This window comes from Leuresthes tenuis, unplaced genomic scaffold, assembly GCF_036924035.1.
Source record: "Leuresthes tenuis unplaced genomic scaffold, fLeuTen1.0.hap1 SCAF_8, whole genome shotgun sequence".
In the NCBI taxonomy this organism is placed as follows: Eukaryota; Metazoa; Chordata; class Actinopteri; order Atheriniformes; family Atherinopsidae; genus Leuresthes; species Leuresthes tenuis.
Window position 1 is genome coordinate 14,496,595 of NW_027325362.1, and position 19,413 is coordinate 14,516,007.

The 19,413-nt window shown below is 39.8% G+C and overlaps 1 protein-coding gene across 2 annotated transcripts in view; it reads right to left on the minus strand.

Annotated features, from left to right (window-relative positions):
- LOC140313039 (E3 ubiquitin-protein ligase MARCHF8-like) overlaps nt 1-17,360 on the minus strand; it is a 73,870-nt gene extending 56,510 nt beyond the window's left edge. The window contains exon 1 of one of the 2 annotated variants that reach the window (XM_072390975.1): nt 17,159-17,360. The gene's annotated coding sequence lies outside the window, so the exon portion shown is untranslated. The remainder of the gene's footprint in view (nt 1-17,158) is intronic. The other variant, XM_072390976.1, reaches the window with a different exon arrangement.
- Nucleotides 17,361-19,413: the final 2,053 nt, after the last annotated feature.

Genomic DNA, 19,413 nt, shown 5'->3' on the forward strand with positions numbered 1-19,413 from the left:
TCGTTCATTTACACGATGAACTAACATCCACTGCTTGACCACAACACAGACTGCTGCTGCATCAACAAGCTCATTACCATATATCCAATAGAGTAACAACTGCAAGAAACCCCTCATCCCCCCTGCTCCACTCTTAATTGGCATTGCGTTTCAAGCTGAAGGCCTTTGAGGTTGCAGTAATCGGGAGAGAGATGTGTTTGACTGACAGAATTAGACTTCTGCCACATATATTCATCTAGTTTAGTGCTATAGCTTGAATATTTTAAGGATTAATAAAGATACACTCATTCTGTCAATCAAGCTGTCAGAATTTCCCTTGGATGCGAGATCAAGCCATTTTCAGTTATCCATGAGCCTGTGTGAGCCCTCCGGGTTTTCTGCCACTTAAAGTGTTCACTGCGACTGTAAGAAATTCAACAAATACAGCGACACTTCCTCCAATATAAGAACTCCTGTGGTTCCAATTTGATATTGGAACCACCTCCTGTGGTAGTCAATATCTGTTGCCACAGCAACAGATATTGACCCGTTGCCATGGTGGCAGTTTTGGAGATGATAGCTTTGAATGAATGGATGCATCTCTGACGTGGTTACATGAAACGGTTAGGTCAGTTTCTAATTGACCACCAGCTGTTTATGAACCCATTAGCATTTTTAAAACTAAAGAACTTGTAAGTAGGAAAATAATATTTTTATTGAGCTTCCTTGGATTTGGATGTGCAAAAAAAAATTGTAAGTTGCAAAAAATGCATTTCATAATGAGAAAGGATGAGCAAAGGTACTGCGTATAGATTAATGCTGTTTATCAAATACCTTGACAACCGGGCTGAATTTCTTCCAGATTCATTTTCTCCAGCACATCAAACTAAGAAGCCATTCCGATTAGGGGGAATAGGGAGCGAGACTGAAGATTAAAAAGTAAGGAAGCAGTTTACTGTTGAGTCATGTTGCACCTTGACATGTCTCGCTGCCACTGGAAATTGAAAAATCTTATCAGTCAGTCAGAGCTGACTAATCAGATTCGAGGGACTCTCCTGGTGATTCGATCTGACAAAATGATTTAGATCTTCATTTTTTGTAAATGTAGGCATAAGTTATTAAATTGATTCTCTGCACGGGACAGAGGAGAAATATATGATCCACAGAGGCAAGGCCATCATAACATTGGCTCCAATTATCCTACAGAAGATTATTATAAAAGACAATTCAGCTGTCCTCTCCAGCTCTTCTCCACTCTGCTCCTGCAGCAGGTAAATCACAGCCCTGTCGCCTCTACGTTCTGCTCAGCTGAACTCTGCAGTTAGTCAGTTTGCTAAGAGGCCCCTCTATGTCAGCGCTGTCAGATCAGACCTGAGATATGAATGAGAACCTGTTCTGATGTGCAACCGGGCAGAAAAACTTAGCTGTGTATCAATCAATCCTTACATTACTGTTCTCCAGCAGTACAGAACATTTAAAGTCTTTTCTTTGAGGAATGGTGGGTGATGAAGAAGACTGACTGAACAAATCGGACAATATTAGCACATTAAAGGTGTTGCGATTTAAAATTCCCGGAGATTTTTCTCATTGAAAATGTTTCTTTTATGCCCAACTTTATACCTAAAGCTTTGCTAATAATACCTCACAACCTGAGAAAGCTGAATGACTAATCTGAATTGAGATTTTGTGTGCTCCTCATGAGGATAATTATCATAAATTTCAGTTCCACAGAGATGTATTCAGTGTTCATTTGGCAGGTACAGTGTGAATTTCATCACAGTGCAGATGCTGTAACCGTCCTGGCAGCGCTGACTGGGCTTAAAGCCCTGCCGGGAAACAGACACTATCTGGTTTACAGATTAACAGAGCAAACCAATCAATAGGCATGAATAATAACACATCGGAGCTGACACTTTCATAAATTTGGTAAAATTGTTAAAGAAATTAAACTGTCAAATTTAAACTGTTGGATAATTTAACCATCACCGACTTTTTTTATTTTTTAAAATCTCATAGGCACGCACACACAAATCCACAGAGCTGCAGGGCATTGAGCGTCACTACTTTAGCGATTTCTTCATGACACACTGGGAATAAATTATCATAATTTCTAGCTCATTGTCATTTCAAACATGGCTGCATCGTTTATCGACACTAGTGTGGCCTGAATATAGCTGTAGCTTCCTCTCTGCCTCCTAAATGTCTCCATGACTATTTACCCCATATTCCAGACTAATCAAAAGCAGCTATAATATTTAGGTTCACTGCCTTCAAAATGCCTTTTAGCTGTCTCAGTTGATTATATGCTAATGAGTCCTAGTTTTGCTGTGATTAATTGCGGGGTTGGAGATATGGGATGAAAATAGACATCTGGGATACAGATTGGTTGACTTAAAAAAAACAAAAACCAAGGAGGCTTTTTTTTCTTTTCTTTTTTAAAAAAAAATCATTCTTTTGAGCAACAAGGAAGGTGTGAACAATGCAGAAAGAGGTAAACGAATAGGATAAAAACAGATCAAACACACACATAAAGACACCCTGCAAACTTCCTCTTCTGTAAATCTCAGTGAATTAAACTACGCAGGACAGAAGCGTTTATTTACAGAATACATCTTACTTCCAGTAAAGCCAACAGAAAAAGACACTGCTATATAGCAGAGTTACTGAGTCTTTTTCTGTTGGCTTGGTAAGGTGTATTCTGTAAATTATATATATATATATTTATGGTATTTTGGAAGCTAGAGCTGGTTTCAGAGAATTTAGACTTTATGACGTGTGATAATGATGATGATGATGATTATGTGTAGCAATCTGAGGACTTTAGTTCCACCACTTTTTTAGAAGATTAGTTTGCAGCAATTCCCAGGAGCTGTGCTGACGCAATACAACTGACTGGCAACCTGCTGACGTCTCATGAAATATTTACACAGCTTATTGGTTTGACTTTTTGTACAGATAATGTTAACTGTTATGAAATAGTTAATGAGCTTCAGAGCTGCATTAATAATAGCTTTGCCAATCAGCCACAAGGTTTTCAACCTCAATTCTAAATACGAGGGGGAAGATGTTTTGTTCAAAGGCATCCAAACCACAATGACACATTTTTTCCAAGTGATTAAAATAGTCAAGTACATGTTCTGTGAAAAAATACCATTCTGCAGGAAAAAGTCTTCACAAGGAACTTCACAGAGAACAAAAAGAAAATGTACTATGACTTACAGTGGTGCTTGAAAGTTTGTGAGCCCTTTGAAATGTGATATTTTTCTATCATTATGATCCGAGACATTATATTTTCACAGACTCCCAGCACTTGGCAGAGTTGCAAAAGGCAGGCTGAGCAATCCCGAAACAGAAAGCTGAAAACAAAGACTGGTCTGGAGTGCTTGTCGGATACACAAACACGGGAACATCTGAAAGGAACCAAATCACACACTCAGACAAAGTCTATACACACCCCAAAAAGTACACCATGTCATGAAACAAAAAAAACTAAAAACTACTGCTGTAACTGAGCATTGGCATTTTACAAGGTTGGATAACTAATTACAGACGGATCACATTAAAAAAAACAAACAAACAAAAAAAACCCAGAACGAACCAGAGAATCTATTATACATTCAGCAGGCAGGCCTCAGATTTTTATGAGGCATTGACCATTTCACCAGCTGAAAGAAACATTGCCAGGAGCAGATTATATCAACTTTGCCAGGAAGAACCTTGCCTGAAGGCCAAACTGAAATTCAATCATCGTGTATTACTCTAATCATTAGGCTAATGCTCAGAAACTGCAGTGTTGTTTACAGCTGTCATCTAGGTAAAAGGAAATTTGAGTTTTAACTCATTCTGATGGATTTGAAGGGAATATTATGTGAAAGAACGCTATAATTTACTATTACAGACATGTTCTTGACAGTAGACTAAACAGGAGCATGCTGATAAAACACCTCAACCAGCTGCATGGGAGATAAATTATCTTCTCTATTTGAGAACCTCTCAGCCACCTGTCACAAGGCACAAGGAATACTAAATACCTGAAAAAAAGAAAGAAAAATAAAGCGATATCAATGCATGGCTTTGCACAAAAAACACACAACGGGTAATCTCTTTTTACAGTAAATACTGTGAAAGGGAAGTGGAATAGACATTTCTTAAAATAAAATGTCTTGTCAACACATGTCCAAATTACACAGAGCTTGGTCAGAAAAATACACTAGTACAGATGCAACACTAAAACCGCAAGCACAGGTTCACATTTACATTTTTGGAATTCAGCCGAAGTTGATATCCATATTGAGTTAGTGAGCAGCTGCAGTTTTTGAATGTCAAACAAGGGACAATGGCGGCTGAAAAAAAATAAATAAATAAAAATAAATAGAAAAATGCTTGGTGAAACCCTGATTGTTACAAAAACAAAACAAAAAACAACCTGGACAATTATTTTAAAACCATGGTGCTACTTATCTGAAGAAAAAAAATAGCATAAAAATATAGAAGCTTTCATTTTGATGCATATTCACTGCAGCAATAGGGTCTAAATGAGCCCATCCCTTTTTAAAATTTGGTGTGTGTAAATTGAGGGGAAGCCTGTTGTTAATGAGACAGCTGAAAGACACACTAGCATGTGAAGTACGACTCTACCAGACTTAAGTTGTCGGTGTGTGAAAAGAATAGATTTCATTTACTTAAGAGCTTTAAATGTTGGAAATTTCCCTTAGCTCCCTTTGCTGTCTTGAGCTAGTGAGGTTTCATAACAAAGAGGATGAAGTACCATAAAAACATATGTGGCACAGGAGAAAAGCAAAGACAACAGCTGCAATGGATAGTCTTCGATATCTTAATTTCACTCTATTACATAGCAAATCTTTGTCCACTTTGACTTTTGTCTTTTCCACCAAGCTAAAGGACCAACAACAGTGCCAACAAAACTAAGAGCAGCCCACAACTCAGACTGTTTCACAGATCTATGAAACTGTCTTCAAGTGGTACCAAATCATTACACCATGTAGACGTTGGTGTGCAAGGCAAAAATGGAGAATGTACAGAGATCTTTGCTCAACCCTTAACTGACAAAGGGAGTTGGATTATATGACAGATATCCTAAATTCCACTCACTGAAAACACTCCCTGACCCCTGATAAAAATGTCAGTTTACAAGTATCACATGTTCAGACTGAGCTTGGTTTCAGATTATTATTTTTTTTCTTTCACTGAGGATAGAATGAACTGAGGGCAAAAAAAGAACACTGAAAAGACAGTTTCTGTTTCTACAGAAAGACTGTAAATAAGTCAGCGAAAGTATCTGCACTTCCACTTGCTGGTTCCTCTTTTAAGGTGAACATAACGTATTAATTACTAAAGTGTTTATTCTAGTACTCTAGAATTACAACAACTACTGCCACAGTTTCACGCACACAGTTTTTTCAAAAATTGTTGCAAAGTCTCAGCCTAAAGGAGATATACATTAATAACAAATGACATACCAACAGAAATGGGCGCAGACACACTAAAATAAACTAGGAGAAAACCAATAGACTTTAGTGGGATGATTATGATTGCTTGAATGACGGCAGGATTAATGTTCAGTGTAATTGCCAAAAAGGTTATCACAAGACTCGCAGTCATCGGTTTCATTTTTTTTGGCTAAAGCTAAAACAAGTGGAAACCAGTCATGGTGAATTTCCACATTTCCTCATACGTATGCTTTTATGAGACAATACAGTGTCCATGATTCATAGGAAGTTAACACTTGAGTAATGACACACTGCTTTCCTGTAATCAATGCTGTTAACCTGAGTTCCACTAAAACGACACAATCCATGCTGCTGGGCTTGGCCGGCCAAACAGGACACAGTTTGTACTTTCTCCGGAAAAGAGATGAACACAAAAATTGTTCATCTACTTGTTGAAGTCTGAAAGCTCCAGAAAATGAGCACACACTACCACAAACCTAGCTGCTGCTGACGTGCAACTGTTCTGAGCAGTGGCTTTCTTACAAAGCAACATTCAAGACCACTTCAGTGTTCAAATGAGGAAATGAGAAAGCAAAGTCACAACTGGAGGAGAAACTGAAAGCATTTTCATTCCAACCACTGTCCTGACATTGCCAGTAAACACAGGCCCGATACTGATAAGTGTGTGCTTCTCATTGCACGGAACACTTCGCCTTCCCTCTGCCTCGCAGAATAACCCAGCTCTCTGTGTAGGAGTTATGGACCAGCAGGCAGTTACAGCACACCATGCTGCGCCATGAACCAGCAGATGTGTAATGTGTGAGTGTGTGTGTGCATCTTTGAGTGCAGAGTGTTAGAAAACCACACACTGAGAGACGGCTTGAGAGGCTGCTGGTCAACTCAGTAGCCAGCAGCAGAAAAAAAGCAGCTAAATAACTGCATAGCAGTTGGGGAACTGGCCTCCAGCAGTCTGTTGTATACCAGTAAACTTAAAAAAAAAAAAAAAAAGGCACTCTACAGCATAACAGACCATTGCATACACTTAATCTAAATCAGGAAGACTTTTTTTGCTGTATTACATTTACACTTCTGTCACTTAAGTCCTGAAAGAGAAAAAACATTTTCTATGTTGGAAAACCGTTTTAGTGCATCTTTCTGGCCTGTAGGTTCAAAAGTTGACCCTTTAGTGGCAATGTTTCTATGATTCTGCTTGAGAACAGCCTCCCTTCGAAAATACTTGATGCCAAATAATCTTCTTTATCCAATAAAAATAAATGTACCGTATGCTCTAAAAGTGGTTTTTTTTTTTTTAATTATTCAACACTGCTGGGGGTTATACAGAGCGACAGGGGAAAAACTGTTTCTGGAAAGATAAGTTGCAACTAAGTGTGTCTTACTGCTTAAAGTGCCAGACCTCGAAAACATTTACTTCAACTAGGAGTTGCTCTTCTGATTGGTCTGTTTTCTTAAGTAAATAGGGAACGGTTTATCTGTAAAATGTCTGAAAGCGATTAAAACAACATAATCTAAGATTAAAACCCAAGAATTGTTCATATTTGTCACTGTGTCAGCATAATCTCTTTAAACAGATAGCAAAGATACAGAGCAAAAGCCCCCTGGCTTAAAAGAGTAGGCCAAAGTGGAGAAGATGCTAAAAAATTTCAGATATTTTGGTGGCCATTTGAAGCTTGCACCAAAGGCAAGTTTAAACAAGACTCTACTGTAAAAATCAACATATTTACAGTCAGGTGTAAAACAGCAGTTTTCTATAGTCGATTTCTCCATGATGAAAACTGCTAAGTTAGGGGAAGTATTTATATACACTTTACTTGTTTATTTACATCAAGTTTTCAAATGACTAATTATCATGTTAAGACTAATTTGAATGACAGGTGAATGCTGTGGCCACCACCCAATGAACATTCACCTTCATAGATTCATGGTTCATGGGGACTCTTGCCTGTCTTTTCTGGCAATAAAACCCATGTTAAAAATAGCCAAACTCTACCTTGGGGCATCAAAGAGGAGCCCAGAAACCAATGGGTGAGATCACAGTGCCTACTTACATATTTTACAAGCAGTCTGTGATTAATAAGCAGAAGAGACAAGATTATCATTATTTTATTTATTTACAAAGCCCTCTGGTTTCACTTTGTAGCCCCAGAAATAGAAGCAGGTAAACAGTCTTGTAAAAAACTAAATGCCCTGAACACACTTGGCAAAAAAAAAAAATAAATATCAATCCTTAAAACCACCAGCTGTCATTTGAGGGCAATTTTGTTTGATCATTAAGCTTTCAAAGGGACAGAAGAAGATGTCTGCAAACAGCGTGTGAAAAGTTGATGGTTGACGCGGTGAGATATTGTGCACATAAGGTGGACAACTTATTCCATCTATCTAACCACCTGTCAAAACATGTCCCTCATCCTCACCGCTTTCCTCAGAGCAATTCAAAGTAAGGGAACAAATAAAAGTGATCAAGTTGCTTTACAAAGCGACCTAGCATCCTCCACCAAACATCCATCATCTCCTAAAAGGGGTATGAGATGATTTTTGAGTCAAGAGTATCTGCCTCAAAATAAGCCATCTCTTCAATCTGTGCATATTGACAAAACTGTCAATATGACATGATTACAAGGCAGTTGGTCAGGAAAGCCCTCGGTTGCATCACAGCTAAAAAAACCAAAAAAAACCAACACTTTTTTTCACATTTTTCACAAAATCACATTTGCCTGAGTAATCGGTCACATAAAGCAGGTGAAGTCATGTCAGGTTCATGACCAGAGACCTAACGGAATAGCTATTAACCCCCCCCCCCAGGGGAAAGCTCGGATTACGTTTAAGTATTAAAAAAAAGCAGCTCTGTCATCTTAATGATTACAGTAGGTTGAATATTGCCAAAGAGGTCACACCAGTTTCATCAGTTGAGCACACACAACAAATCTGACTTTATTCAGCTGAATTAAAAAGCTGAAATAAAGACAACCCTTTCGTGTTTTGAAAAAAACAACAGCACGATTAATTCATTATCAAACTCACTGTTAATAACGGCGACACACTCGCGATTGAGTAGCATTCATCACATAATTGTGGGGTGTTCTGTTCAGAAGCAGAAAATAGATTTAAGGTTTATTTTTGTTTCCGTAACTGAAGAATGTCTCATTCAGCCTTGTTAAATTGTGATGTGATTTTAGTCATGAATATGTTTCAATGGAATTTACAAGCAGGAAAGTCTTATGGTTATGCAAACACCAGTAAACAACAACAACAGTAAAGTCATTAGTAATTAAACTAATGTGCTCTTCATGATGAACTGAAGGTCAGGTCTGATTCTGTTGTTGGCAGTTTCTCGTAGCTTTGTGGATTAGAAGGCCTCTGTATACAAACTGACAAGTAAATTACACATGAACGTTGGGCTGATAACGTTCCAGAGGAAAAAGAAACCAAAAATTCCACAAGTTGCGACACCTCATGGAGACAGTCGAATAATAAAAAATGCAGTTAAATGTAAGCACTTTCCTTCTGTGTGCACAGCTACAGCGGCTGCTGATGCTGCTCAACTCTGTTACCCTGTTTTTGCTTTTTTTTCCCCCCATTTTGTCCAAATAAAATGACATGACAGCCACATATGCCATGTCACTACTGCATAATGTGGCAAGAGTGGAAGAAGCACAGAAACAAATGCTTTTATGTGGAAAAGTCACAGCTAATCAACTCAGCACAATGATTTTGCGTGCCTTTGTCAGTGCGAGACAACCATTAGCTTCCATACACACCTTCACATGCACCTTTAACCCATTATGACCTGACGCGACTTGCGTGTGCTTTTACCTTTCAAGCTGAAAGCGACACACATGATGTGTCAACATTTTCACTACATTTCATTTGACTTTCACTTTTTATACAGCCCGTTTTCAAATAGAGCCTTAGATTATCATGGGTTAAAACGAGCAAATAGCTTTTGACAATGACTTGGCTCTTGGCATTCATGTGGATGTTACTTTTGACGTGTACACCTCAAGTAAAAATTGCTGCAGACCACTCACACCCCATGGCAATGGCACTACTTTATGGCTGCAGCGCAATGGGAATTCTGATTCTGATGTGTAGAAACAGGACCTGCAAGCCATGAATAGTAAAATGTATAATTAACTATTTTTTTAAATCAACGGCTAACAATTTGTGAGGGAGAAACTTTATATGGGATGGGTATTGTACAAGGCTCTCGGGCATGGGATGCCTTCAACCACCACTTTTTCCTCTTCATAAGCAATTGTGGCCAAATCCATCGGCCTGAATATGTACATATCGCCAGACATTGAGGGTCAACGCCATCTCATTGCAAGACGTAAGCCACTTCTCTGTACAGATGTGAGTAAGGGAAACATAGTGTATAAAATTCTAGGCTTTTTTACAGCAACAAAAAATATACAGCTGTCAACATTGTTGATCACTAAGTGATGGGTCAAGTCTGCAGCCAGTCCTTCCCGTTGTTGAAACAGACAAACATATTGCAGATCATTATCATCATCGTCATCATTGAGTTCAGATGGAAAAACACTGAACTAAAAATCACATTTCTTATTTTCTGAGATTCAAAATCAATTCCAAACTGAAAGGGGGAAAAAAAACATGTTTTGACAGCGCTGATTTTACACACGCATTTCTCGCTTTCAATAACAAATTACATATTGATGCTGCTGAGGGAGCAGCCTACCAGTCAGTCCTTGCTAATGTCAGCTCTCAGAGTTTGTAGTTTAATGAATACCAAATCACAAAATTTCAAAGAAACAAAGCCAGTCCTGTAATCAATGAAGGAAAGCTTTTGGATGAATTTCAGAAAATGTTCCCTGGAAGAATGAGCTGAACAGGACTTGTATATTGTTTGAAGTTTGCTGAATGAAGGACAAAAACTTTGGGAACACCACAAATGCCTTTGCTCAAAACCACAAGCATCCAGATTTGGAAGAAGTTTAAATCCAAGCAAGTTCTGAACAGACACACACCAAACAAGGGGGAAAAAAAGTTAAATATAAGTCGCACAGCCTTGTGCAATTACTGACAACAAGGCTTATGATTTATAAAACAAGCAAACTGAACAAAAGTACATCACAGAATCACCTCAACTTTTAATGGAGACATCTATAGCTCAGCTTTACAAAAGGTAAAAGCCTAAGCCTACTAACAATATTCCTCTAAAGTATTTATTTTATAATCTACTGATATAGACTATTAACAAATACTAGCAATAATAATCTTTAAAAAAAAAGAGATAATTATTACACTTGAGTGCACTTTACTCTGCTTTCAAATTCACTTCTGCTTTCTTTGCAGACCATCTTGAGTTTCTTTCTGACAGCAAATAATGTCCTAGAACAAGACCAATCAAACATCCTGTGTGTTAATGCTGACCAATGAGTAACATTTGTTCAATTTCTTTGCACAGCAATATTCCAAAGATTGACCTTTTTCTAAACTTGAGAATTTTCAGATTGTGGTGTTTACATGAGATAATCTGTTCCACACTAACGGTTTACACCCGCACAACTTTAAAACCTTCATCATTTCCCAATCCAAGTATTTCCCTTTGCTTTCAAGGGAGGAGCATTACCTCGGTTTCCACCTCATTTCAACGGTGTGTTGTCCTTTTTCCACCGACATCCTGTTCTGTGTGGAGGTCACCAAGTTCTACAAAAACTAATAGTCCAATTAAGATGTAAACACCCCTCCATAATTGAACTATAATCCGAATACTCCATGTCTTACTTTGATTATTGTGACTCTAAACACGACCTTGTTCAGGTTAAGCCGATCTGAAAATGCTGTCACAATAAAGTCTTTCTTACTAAGGTTAAAATGAGAGTTTTGCTCTACAGTCAATGCAGATGTACATGTTTTCATGTCGCAGAAGGAGCATGAAGCAGCATGAAAGGTTCAAAAGATTTTTCAGGGGGGCCACCCATAAGATGTCATCTTTGTACTTAGTATTCTCTGTTATCCCAGAAAAAAACTGACAATCCACCACGACCTCCTGTGAGTGTCTCTGGCTTGGTTCCAACAAGCCCACACCACATATTTCTCTGATATTTGATCAAAGTTGCTAAAAACCTGACAGTAAGATATTTGCCATACTTATTAAATAATTTTTAAAGCTCCTAATAGCTTCAGGAGGACTTTACAGACAAACTTAACGCTGACCAGCTCCCAACTTTTGCAATCTAAATCTCCAATCAAGTGGACAGATGCAAAATACTGGTTTGACAACAGTGTCCAAGACCACCTTCGAATGATCACAAAAGTCACTGGATTCAAACAAAAGAGTACCGTGTATGGTTACAGTTAACAGACAACTCTGTGAGATACTGAGGTCTCATCTCGGCTCACTGTCATCAGCAGACAGAAACCTTGGGAGAGCGTGAAAGCCCTAATGACATCATCAACCATAGTCCTCTACCTGCAGCAGTGCCATCCCACAGTTCATTCAGCTGAGTCAGCACCTCTCCTTGGCTGATGTATAGCAGCAGTCCAGCATCCCCCCTCCCCCCCTTTGTCACATATGCTAGAATTTCATGGCGCCCAAGCAGTGCACAGACACATGCAACATGCACACACACACACACACACACACACACAGGCATGCACGTGTGCACGCACACGCAGTAGTCAAACTGAAGAAAGCTACTTAAGATCTGTATGAAAGATCAATATAAACACTGACCTTTTATTGCATGATCTATGTTTCGAAACTACACCCACAAGCCTTACTCTGAGGTTTAATTCAAAGGGAATATGGCATCATCCATAGGAGGAAGTCATTAAATCGGATCAATACATTTATTCCCTAGAGAGCTGCAAGGAAACACAGCAGCAAGGCAGCCTGGAACAGTAAAGAACAATGCCACATTTATCATATTACTACATAAGAGCCCAGCCAGACACGGATGCTAAAGGAATAACAAGGACATAGTCCTTCAATATAGTACTGGATCAGATAACCGAAGCAGCTTGAAACAGCTGCACAAAGTCTACACATCTCCCAAAACCTTGCGGTACAATTTAAGCTGGTAGGTGGTAACATTATTAATTTTCTTTTCATTAGTTCAGTCAAGGCTCAATTGGGAATCGTAAAACTTCCAAAAGTGGGTGTCTAGCAAACTGACACTATCACCACCTCCTAACAACTGGAGTCCAGGAAAGCCCACATCCTGCGTAACAAACACATTCTTCCATAAAAAGGAAAGGGAAAGGCAAGAAGACTGACTCTGACTTGCGAAATTCATTTGATACCATTTTACAGAAAAAAACACCAGTGTGAGGAGAGCAGCCAACACAGAGATGCAGTGTGAGGCTACAGGTGCATTTCTGATACCGAATATCAATAACAAAAACTCACACATAATGATACTCAAGAATAATTGGTAATGTTTATAACCACTGTAAGTGGCGTGGGTATTTAGAACATTATCACACCCTCCATTAGGGCGAAGTGAGTGTGAGGAAAATTAAGCAAAAAAGGGTGTGTAGCATCGAGAGTGTTAGGATTGCAACATCGCACTGTTCACTTGATTCAATCAAAATGGATGAAAAACGACCAAGTAATGTATTCTTTATTCTTAGAAAGTGCAATACAACATAACTGAGTTCATCAAGTTCACATTTCAGCAGTCAGTGAGACAAAACAAGACATCTACAGAGGAACGCAGTGCACCATTGCAGACGGGTACAGGGGACCAGGTTTACAAAACAGCCGCACACTTTGATGCAGAAAAGAAGAAATGGCCTTTATATAGCCCACAGCCAACACTACAGGGAGCAACACTCTGCCACGGAAGACACGGTTTCTGAAGCGTCCGATGTGCCTTGCTTATTGCCCAGGTGTGTCCCACTTTATTTAACAAGATCACCATGAAGAACATTTACGTGACGTACAACTAAAAGCTGGTTTGTCCGACCTAAAACAAAAATGGCTGGTGCCAGAACTTACCAGCCTTAGCCACCAATCACAGCAGGAGCCACCCCTCCACTCCGTTCTTACGTGAAAGTCAATCTAGCATCAGTCAACAAAGTATAAAGAACAAGGGTCCAATTCCAGATCTCACTGCTCAGGTGCTGGCGCCCTGAGCGAATCAGATTCGAAATATGTTTCTGAAAAGATTTAATGCGAGAAGTAAGCAATGTAGTTTTTCATTTTCATTAATATTAGAGCTTTTAAGGCCTCGTTTTAAATTCTAGTCCAACCTTCCTAAGACAGGCGCCCTAAGGCACTTACAGTTGTTGTAATATCACCGTTTTTAAGGCCAATGGACGAAAGTAAAGCGATTATCAGTCCTTACATTATAGTAGAACCGTGAATATATGCAATATACATCACAAATATAAAAACAGATATTTTATTCAGCATTCAGCATCGCAAACAGTGGAATTCCAATTAAATGTTTATTTACAAATAAGGTACGTTATAAATTTAAATGAGTGAAGAACCGTTTTAATAACCGTGAGTCTATGCCATCAAGCATTCATATAAAAATGATTTTACTTACTATGAAAACTTCACAGCTTCGTTTTCCCTTAAAGTTCTTGCGGTTTATAAAGTAACCATTGTTCAATAAAGGGAAAAAAGAAAAGAAAAAGAGAGACATTACAATAACTGTAAGTCCAGTTGAGCGCCTGTCTTATGAAAGTCAGGCCGAAGACTTTATAGGTCTGATGTGAATGAACATAAAGCAAACACATTGCTTTAGTCTGAAATCTTTTTAGAAACTGATTTTAGACCGCAGTTAAGGTCAAATGAGATTAAAAGCTTAACCCGTTCCTTTAGATGAAGCTGTCAGTTCTTATAGCAGAGGTCATTATGAGCTAGATCTCCAGCTGGATGGTCTTGGAACTGTAAACCGACCAATCACAGCAGACAGGGTGTTTTGGGAGATGAGGAAGCCTTAAAGAGACAGGAACTACAATTGAGAGTTTTGGAAAAAAGTTGACTTAATGTGCTACAGAAACGTACAAAACAAGCAGAATCAAAACTGGGATTTTGGACATCAACACCTGCAAACTTCTTATTTTAGACACATTTACATCAACCTGCAAAAGAGCATAAGATTGACTCTTTAAAATATTTCTGCAAAACAAATATGCGGGCTGCAAGAGCATGAACTAAAGCTGAGAAAACTCTGAGACCCTCCTCTGTAACGTAAAATGTTTTTTTCTTGGTGTAAAACTGAATCTGCTACACAACAGCACAATAGAGCCTGTCAAACTCATCTACTGTTCCAAATTGTAAAATACAGTGGGAGCCAAATTCAGCCTTCACAACCAATTGTTGTGAACAATGACAGCACAGAAAGCCACTATCGGAGCCTTCAGATAATTTTGACTGCATTCTTTTCACCCTCCAATTACCTCCTTCAGAAACTCCGAAGTATGAGTTAATTTGCCACCTTCATAGTGACACAGACCATTAAGGCTGCGGCTCTTAGTCTTGCGGCTTTAGCAGCTTAACAGACAGTCACGGACGCCCTATTTCTCCCACTTGGAATCATAATTATGACTGTACATTCTGTACATTTCTCCCTGCAGTTGTTCGTGTCATGACAACTGATGACTTTAGTGTCTGCAGACAGCTGAAGATGCTCTGAAACAGATAAGATTTCACATTGCAGCAAAAATCCTGGTTGATGCTGGAAAAATCTCCTCATTGTCAGAGGGCACACAAAGGACCAGGCCAAAAAGAGACAGGAAGCGGGACAGGGGAAGATGGGCAACATGTATAATGAGGCCATACAAGAGGATTTTATGCAGAAAATAACTTGGCTGGTTCAAGGGCAGTCAGTGCACTGTCAGACTTTTGGAGACAGAAAAATAAAGTCTGAAACACAAAAGTAGACACAAATTGACAATTGAACCAGATAGGGTGTCTCACTTATTACAGTCTGCTATGAACCAAAATAAAAAAATAAAAATCCAACTCTGAAAGTGTGACATCATCGCTGCAAATCGACTAATAACAGAATATCTGTGCACTGAAAATATCTCATGAATAAAACACTGAGTGGTTGTCTTTTCTTCTAAAATGACTCCTAATTTCTCTTTCCCCCCAGCCTAATACAAAACCAAGTTTAAATCTCCAACTGTTTGCCTACAAAACGACCACTGCCAATCACCGCTGTTCAAATATTGACCTGCGTCAAAATCTTAGACAGCGTTTGTGAGGAAAAGAGGGCAGTCTCTGTGTGGCAACTCCGTGTTGGCTATTTGTAACACAAGCTGAAGCATGAACACGACAGATACCAACGGGATGAGGAGTCTTTTAATTGCAACAAGCACTCAGCGTTTGTCAACTCTGGCAAAGACTAATCGAAGCATGAGGTATTGTGAGAGACAGGCACTCTGCCACAGCTGGTTCCTTTTCATGCAGCAAAGACTGAACCTCACAGAAAGAAAGAAAGAAAGAAAAAAAAACCTGCATCAAGGTAAACACCATTTTAAGAATCTGCCCTTGACATGAAGCCAAGACTTATCACCTCAGAAGGGAGGTGGGTAAAAAGTATGTGTAAAAAGTAAATACCACAGCAGGAATCCACTAAGGGGAAGTGGGAACAGACGGCTTTACAGTGCACCGCAGAGATATGCTGCATCTTTAGAGGGCTTCCAAACAAACTGCAACACAGAAGGATGGACTACATGGCAGATGTAGCACACAGAACAGGAGCGATCAGGGAACAAACTGAGGAAAACTGATCCTGCAGTCAATGAGAGGGCAGCATGTAATGCGAGAGCTACTTTAACGATTAACTGAATACTAGCTCCAACCTACTTAGCAAGAAATGCCTTTTTGTTTTCGTTCTTTTTTTAAATCTAAAAAAAAAATGTTCATTGCACTGTAAATTTGCTGTTGACGCCAAGAGACAGATAAACGGGAATCTCTGCTACCGACCTAGGAGTTACGAGAGATGTTTTCTGTGGAAACAGTGGAGCAATACGGGGCACACCTCTGTCTTTATTGTGATTCATGGCAAGGCAACACCCGGCTTTGTAGCGCGTCTCATGAGAAACACAATAAATGTTCAAATACGCCGGAAAAGGAACCGTGGCGCAAATTAATTAACACTAACACGGATCCCACTGATGGCCCCTCAGAGACAATGACATAGCCTACAATGTGGCAGAAATGACTGCAAAGTCACGAACATGCTTTATAGTCGCATCCTAAATGATGTCGCGATGCAACATTTTGGTGATCCGGTGTCCCATCTCATTCCTGGCGGAGCGTCACGGACGGCTTCAGGAAAACTAACAAACAAAGGCTTGCCTGGTCAGCATATAGTCTATTGCTGGATCACAAACACATCCTGAGCGGGCAAACCCCAAGAGGTAGAGTAATTAATTAGAGGCACGTGAGCAGAGACTAACGCATTTTATTGATCACGAGCACACACATTCAATTGAATCTTCCTACCTTAATGACAGGCTAAGGGACCGACTGATGGCGTGCTCTTAAGCAAGCAATGGGGAAAAAAAAAGAAATACTGTCATACTATCACATCCCAGCACAGTGCAGACGTACGTCCGTTAGTCTCACCGACCGACCCCCAGCCGCCTCCGGTTGGATTTAATAAAGAGGCGCAGCAGAGACAGAAGCCCCAGTGTGAACAGACGCACAGCGACACATGCAGTCTGCGTTGGGCTAAATGTTAGTCCATAAACCCGATGACAAAAGAGAAAAGACTCACCGCCGTGTTCGTTCCGACTGACGACGATTTGTTTATTTCATTGTCTCCTCTGAGCAGCTGTGTGTACTGGTGCGTCACTGACTTCCGCGTTGAAACGGAGTGGAAGAGAGAGAGAAAAAACCCCGCAAGAAACAGGCTGTGATGAATTTAAAGGACAGGCGGCGCACGCGGGCGCACCGTGGTATGTGCACTGCTAAAGAGATGAAACTGAGGGTGATGAAGAAGGTGATGGCATGATGATGATGGTGATGATGATGATGACGATAGAAAGGTGGTAAAGGGAGAGGGTGGTTTCACAGTATTTTAAGTGGTGTGTGTTGGTCCTAAGATGCTGAACACAACACCAATACAGAACTCTGCAACAAAAAGAAAACCATGATCACCTGCTTGACATGACAGTATTTGGGGGGAAACACAACAACACGAAAACCGACACCAACATTTCAGAGAACTCAACATTTCAGAGAGTAATCCTTCAAATAACAACAACCTGGAAAACACGACTTGTAAAAGCAGGCAGTTTCACATGACAAAAGATTAAGATTTAACATGAAATAAAACCCACAAACCTCTAAAACATAAAAAAAAAAGAACATGGAAACTGAATAAATGTAAAACACAACATTTCACAGAACATACATACGTCTTTCTGCAGTATGGAGCATTATTAAACTGCTGTGGTTTTCCAGCCTGCAAGTAAAACATTTTACATATTACAGTAAAAAAAAATGGACCAAACCGGGCCGAATATATGAAATCTCTGATAAAGCCACTGCAAACCAGCTGCGACACAAACAGCTACAGCTGCAAAAGAAGCCACTTTTTATTGCTCTGGAGTTTGTAAAAACAAAAAAGAGGCTATCATAGAGAGTCCAAATACAGACAGAAACATAACACAAACAGCTTGATCACTCACACCAACAGGACAAAAGCTCAACTCATGGGGTGTCTTCATCTAATAATGGAGATACTGGTGTTTGATTTATCTCTCTTCCCTGCCCACTGTAACCACGGGCAGGCTGGCCCTCATCACTGTAGGCTGTCACAGGCAGCCGTTGGAAACCAGGACGCTTTTTGACTTGGACAATAACTAATGGATCACATATGCACAGAATTACAGTTTTTCCGATGAAATCAAGGTTTTCAAAACCATGCAAACACACCAGATAATGCAGTCAGTGGTTCTGATCACTCATAAGCCTCGGTGCACCACACGTGCTCCAAAGTTACATCTCTTGCATCCTTTAGTGAAGACAGAAGAGTATGTCAGTGCAGCTGAAAGTGCTGAGTGACCGCTTCCGTGGCGCCGGGGCACAAGACACTTTGTGTTGCTCTGCTGTTTAGTTTGGCGCTTTCAGAAATGTGTTTTCAGAAGAATTTGTCTTTTGAGGTCATACATTTTGTTTCATGGAATCAACTGCATTCTGGAAACTGTTATGAAATTGTATCGATTATTACATTATCAGTCCTCACCCAATGCGTTTTACATTAGTGTTTCACGTAGACATTAGCTACCAGCCAAGGGAAGACAAACTCGAATGTGTCAGACTGTTCTGACAAACTGATTACATCAGATCATGACCGGCTCACAGCGCATTGTGCAACTTCTCGAACTCGAGTGAATCAAGTCCTCAAGTTCCGCAATTCCACACCAAGTGAGCCCCTCACTCACAGTGCAGTGTGTTGGGAGAGGCTCACTTAGACCCCGTTGACTCAAAGCCTCGGCCCTATCTCTGTGAAACCTGTCATTGTGTTTGGGCTTATTACTGATGCACAGTCAGCCACGCTGTCTTTGGGGTTGGACAACAGAGCCTCTGTGCTCTGTCTGGACAAAGTAGCGACCTCAGACATGAGTCTACCAAATTGTCATGCGTGTGTCTCTGTATCAGAGAGATACAGCAGGCTGTTGTGCTGTGGTGCATGGAAAGATTAGACTGGAGTGTTTTTTATGTGAAAGAGTCAGACAAATGAAGTACAGCTGTCCCTTTAATGGTAAAACAGCTTTTTAACACATTTAAATCTTTAAATGCTACCTCTTACAAAGCAAACCGGCCACAGAGGCTTATGCTTACATACATTCACGTCCTTTGAGCTTCGGTGATTATCTAACCCTTCCAACCACGTCAGCCAACGGCTAAACAAGGGCATGTGTGTTTAAATGGAAGGGCTGGATGGTGTAAGAGCAGGAGGCTGACAAGTTCCACAAAGTCAACAAGGCCTCTTTGTTAAACTCTTTGTTTAACAGATAAAGAGAA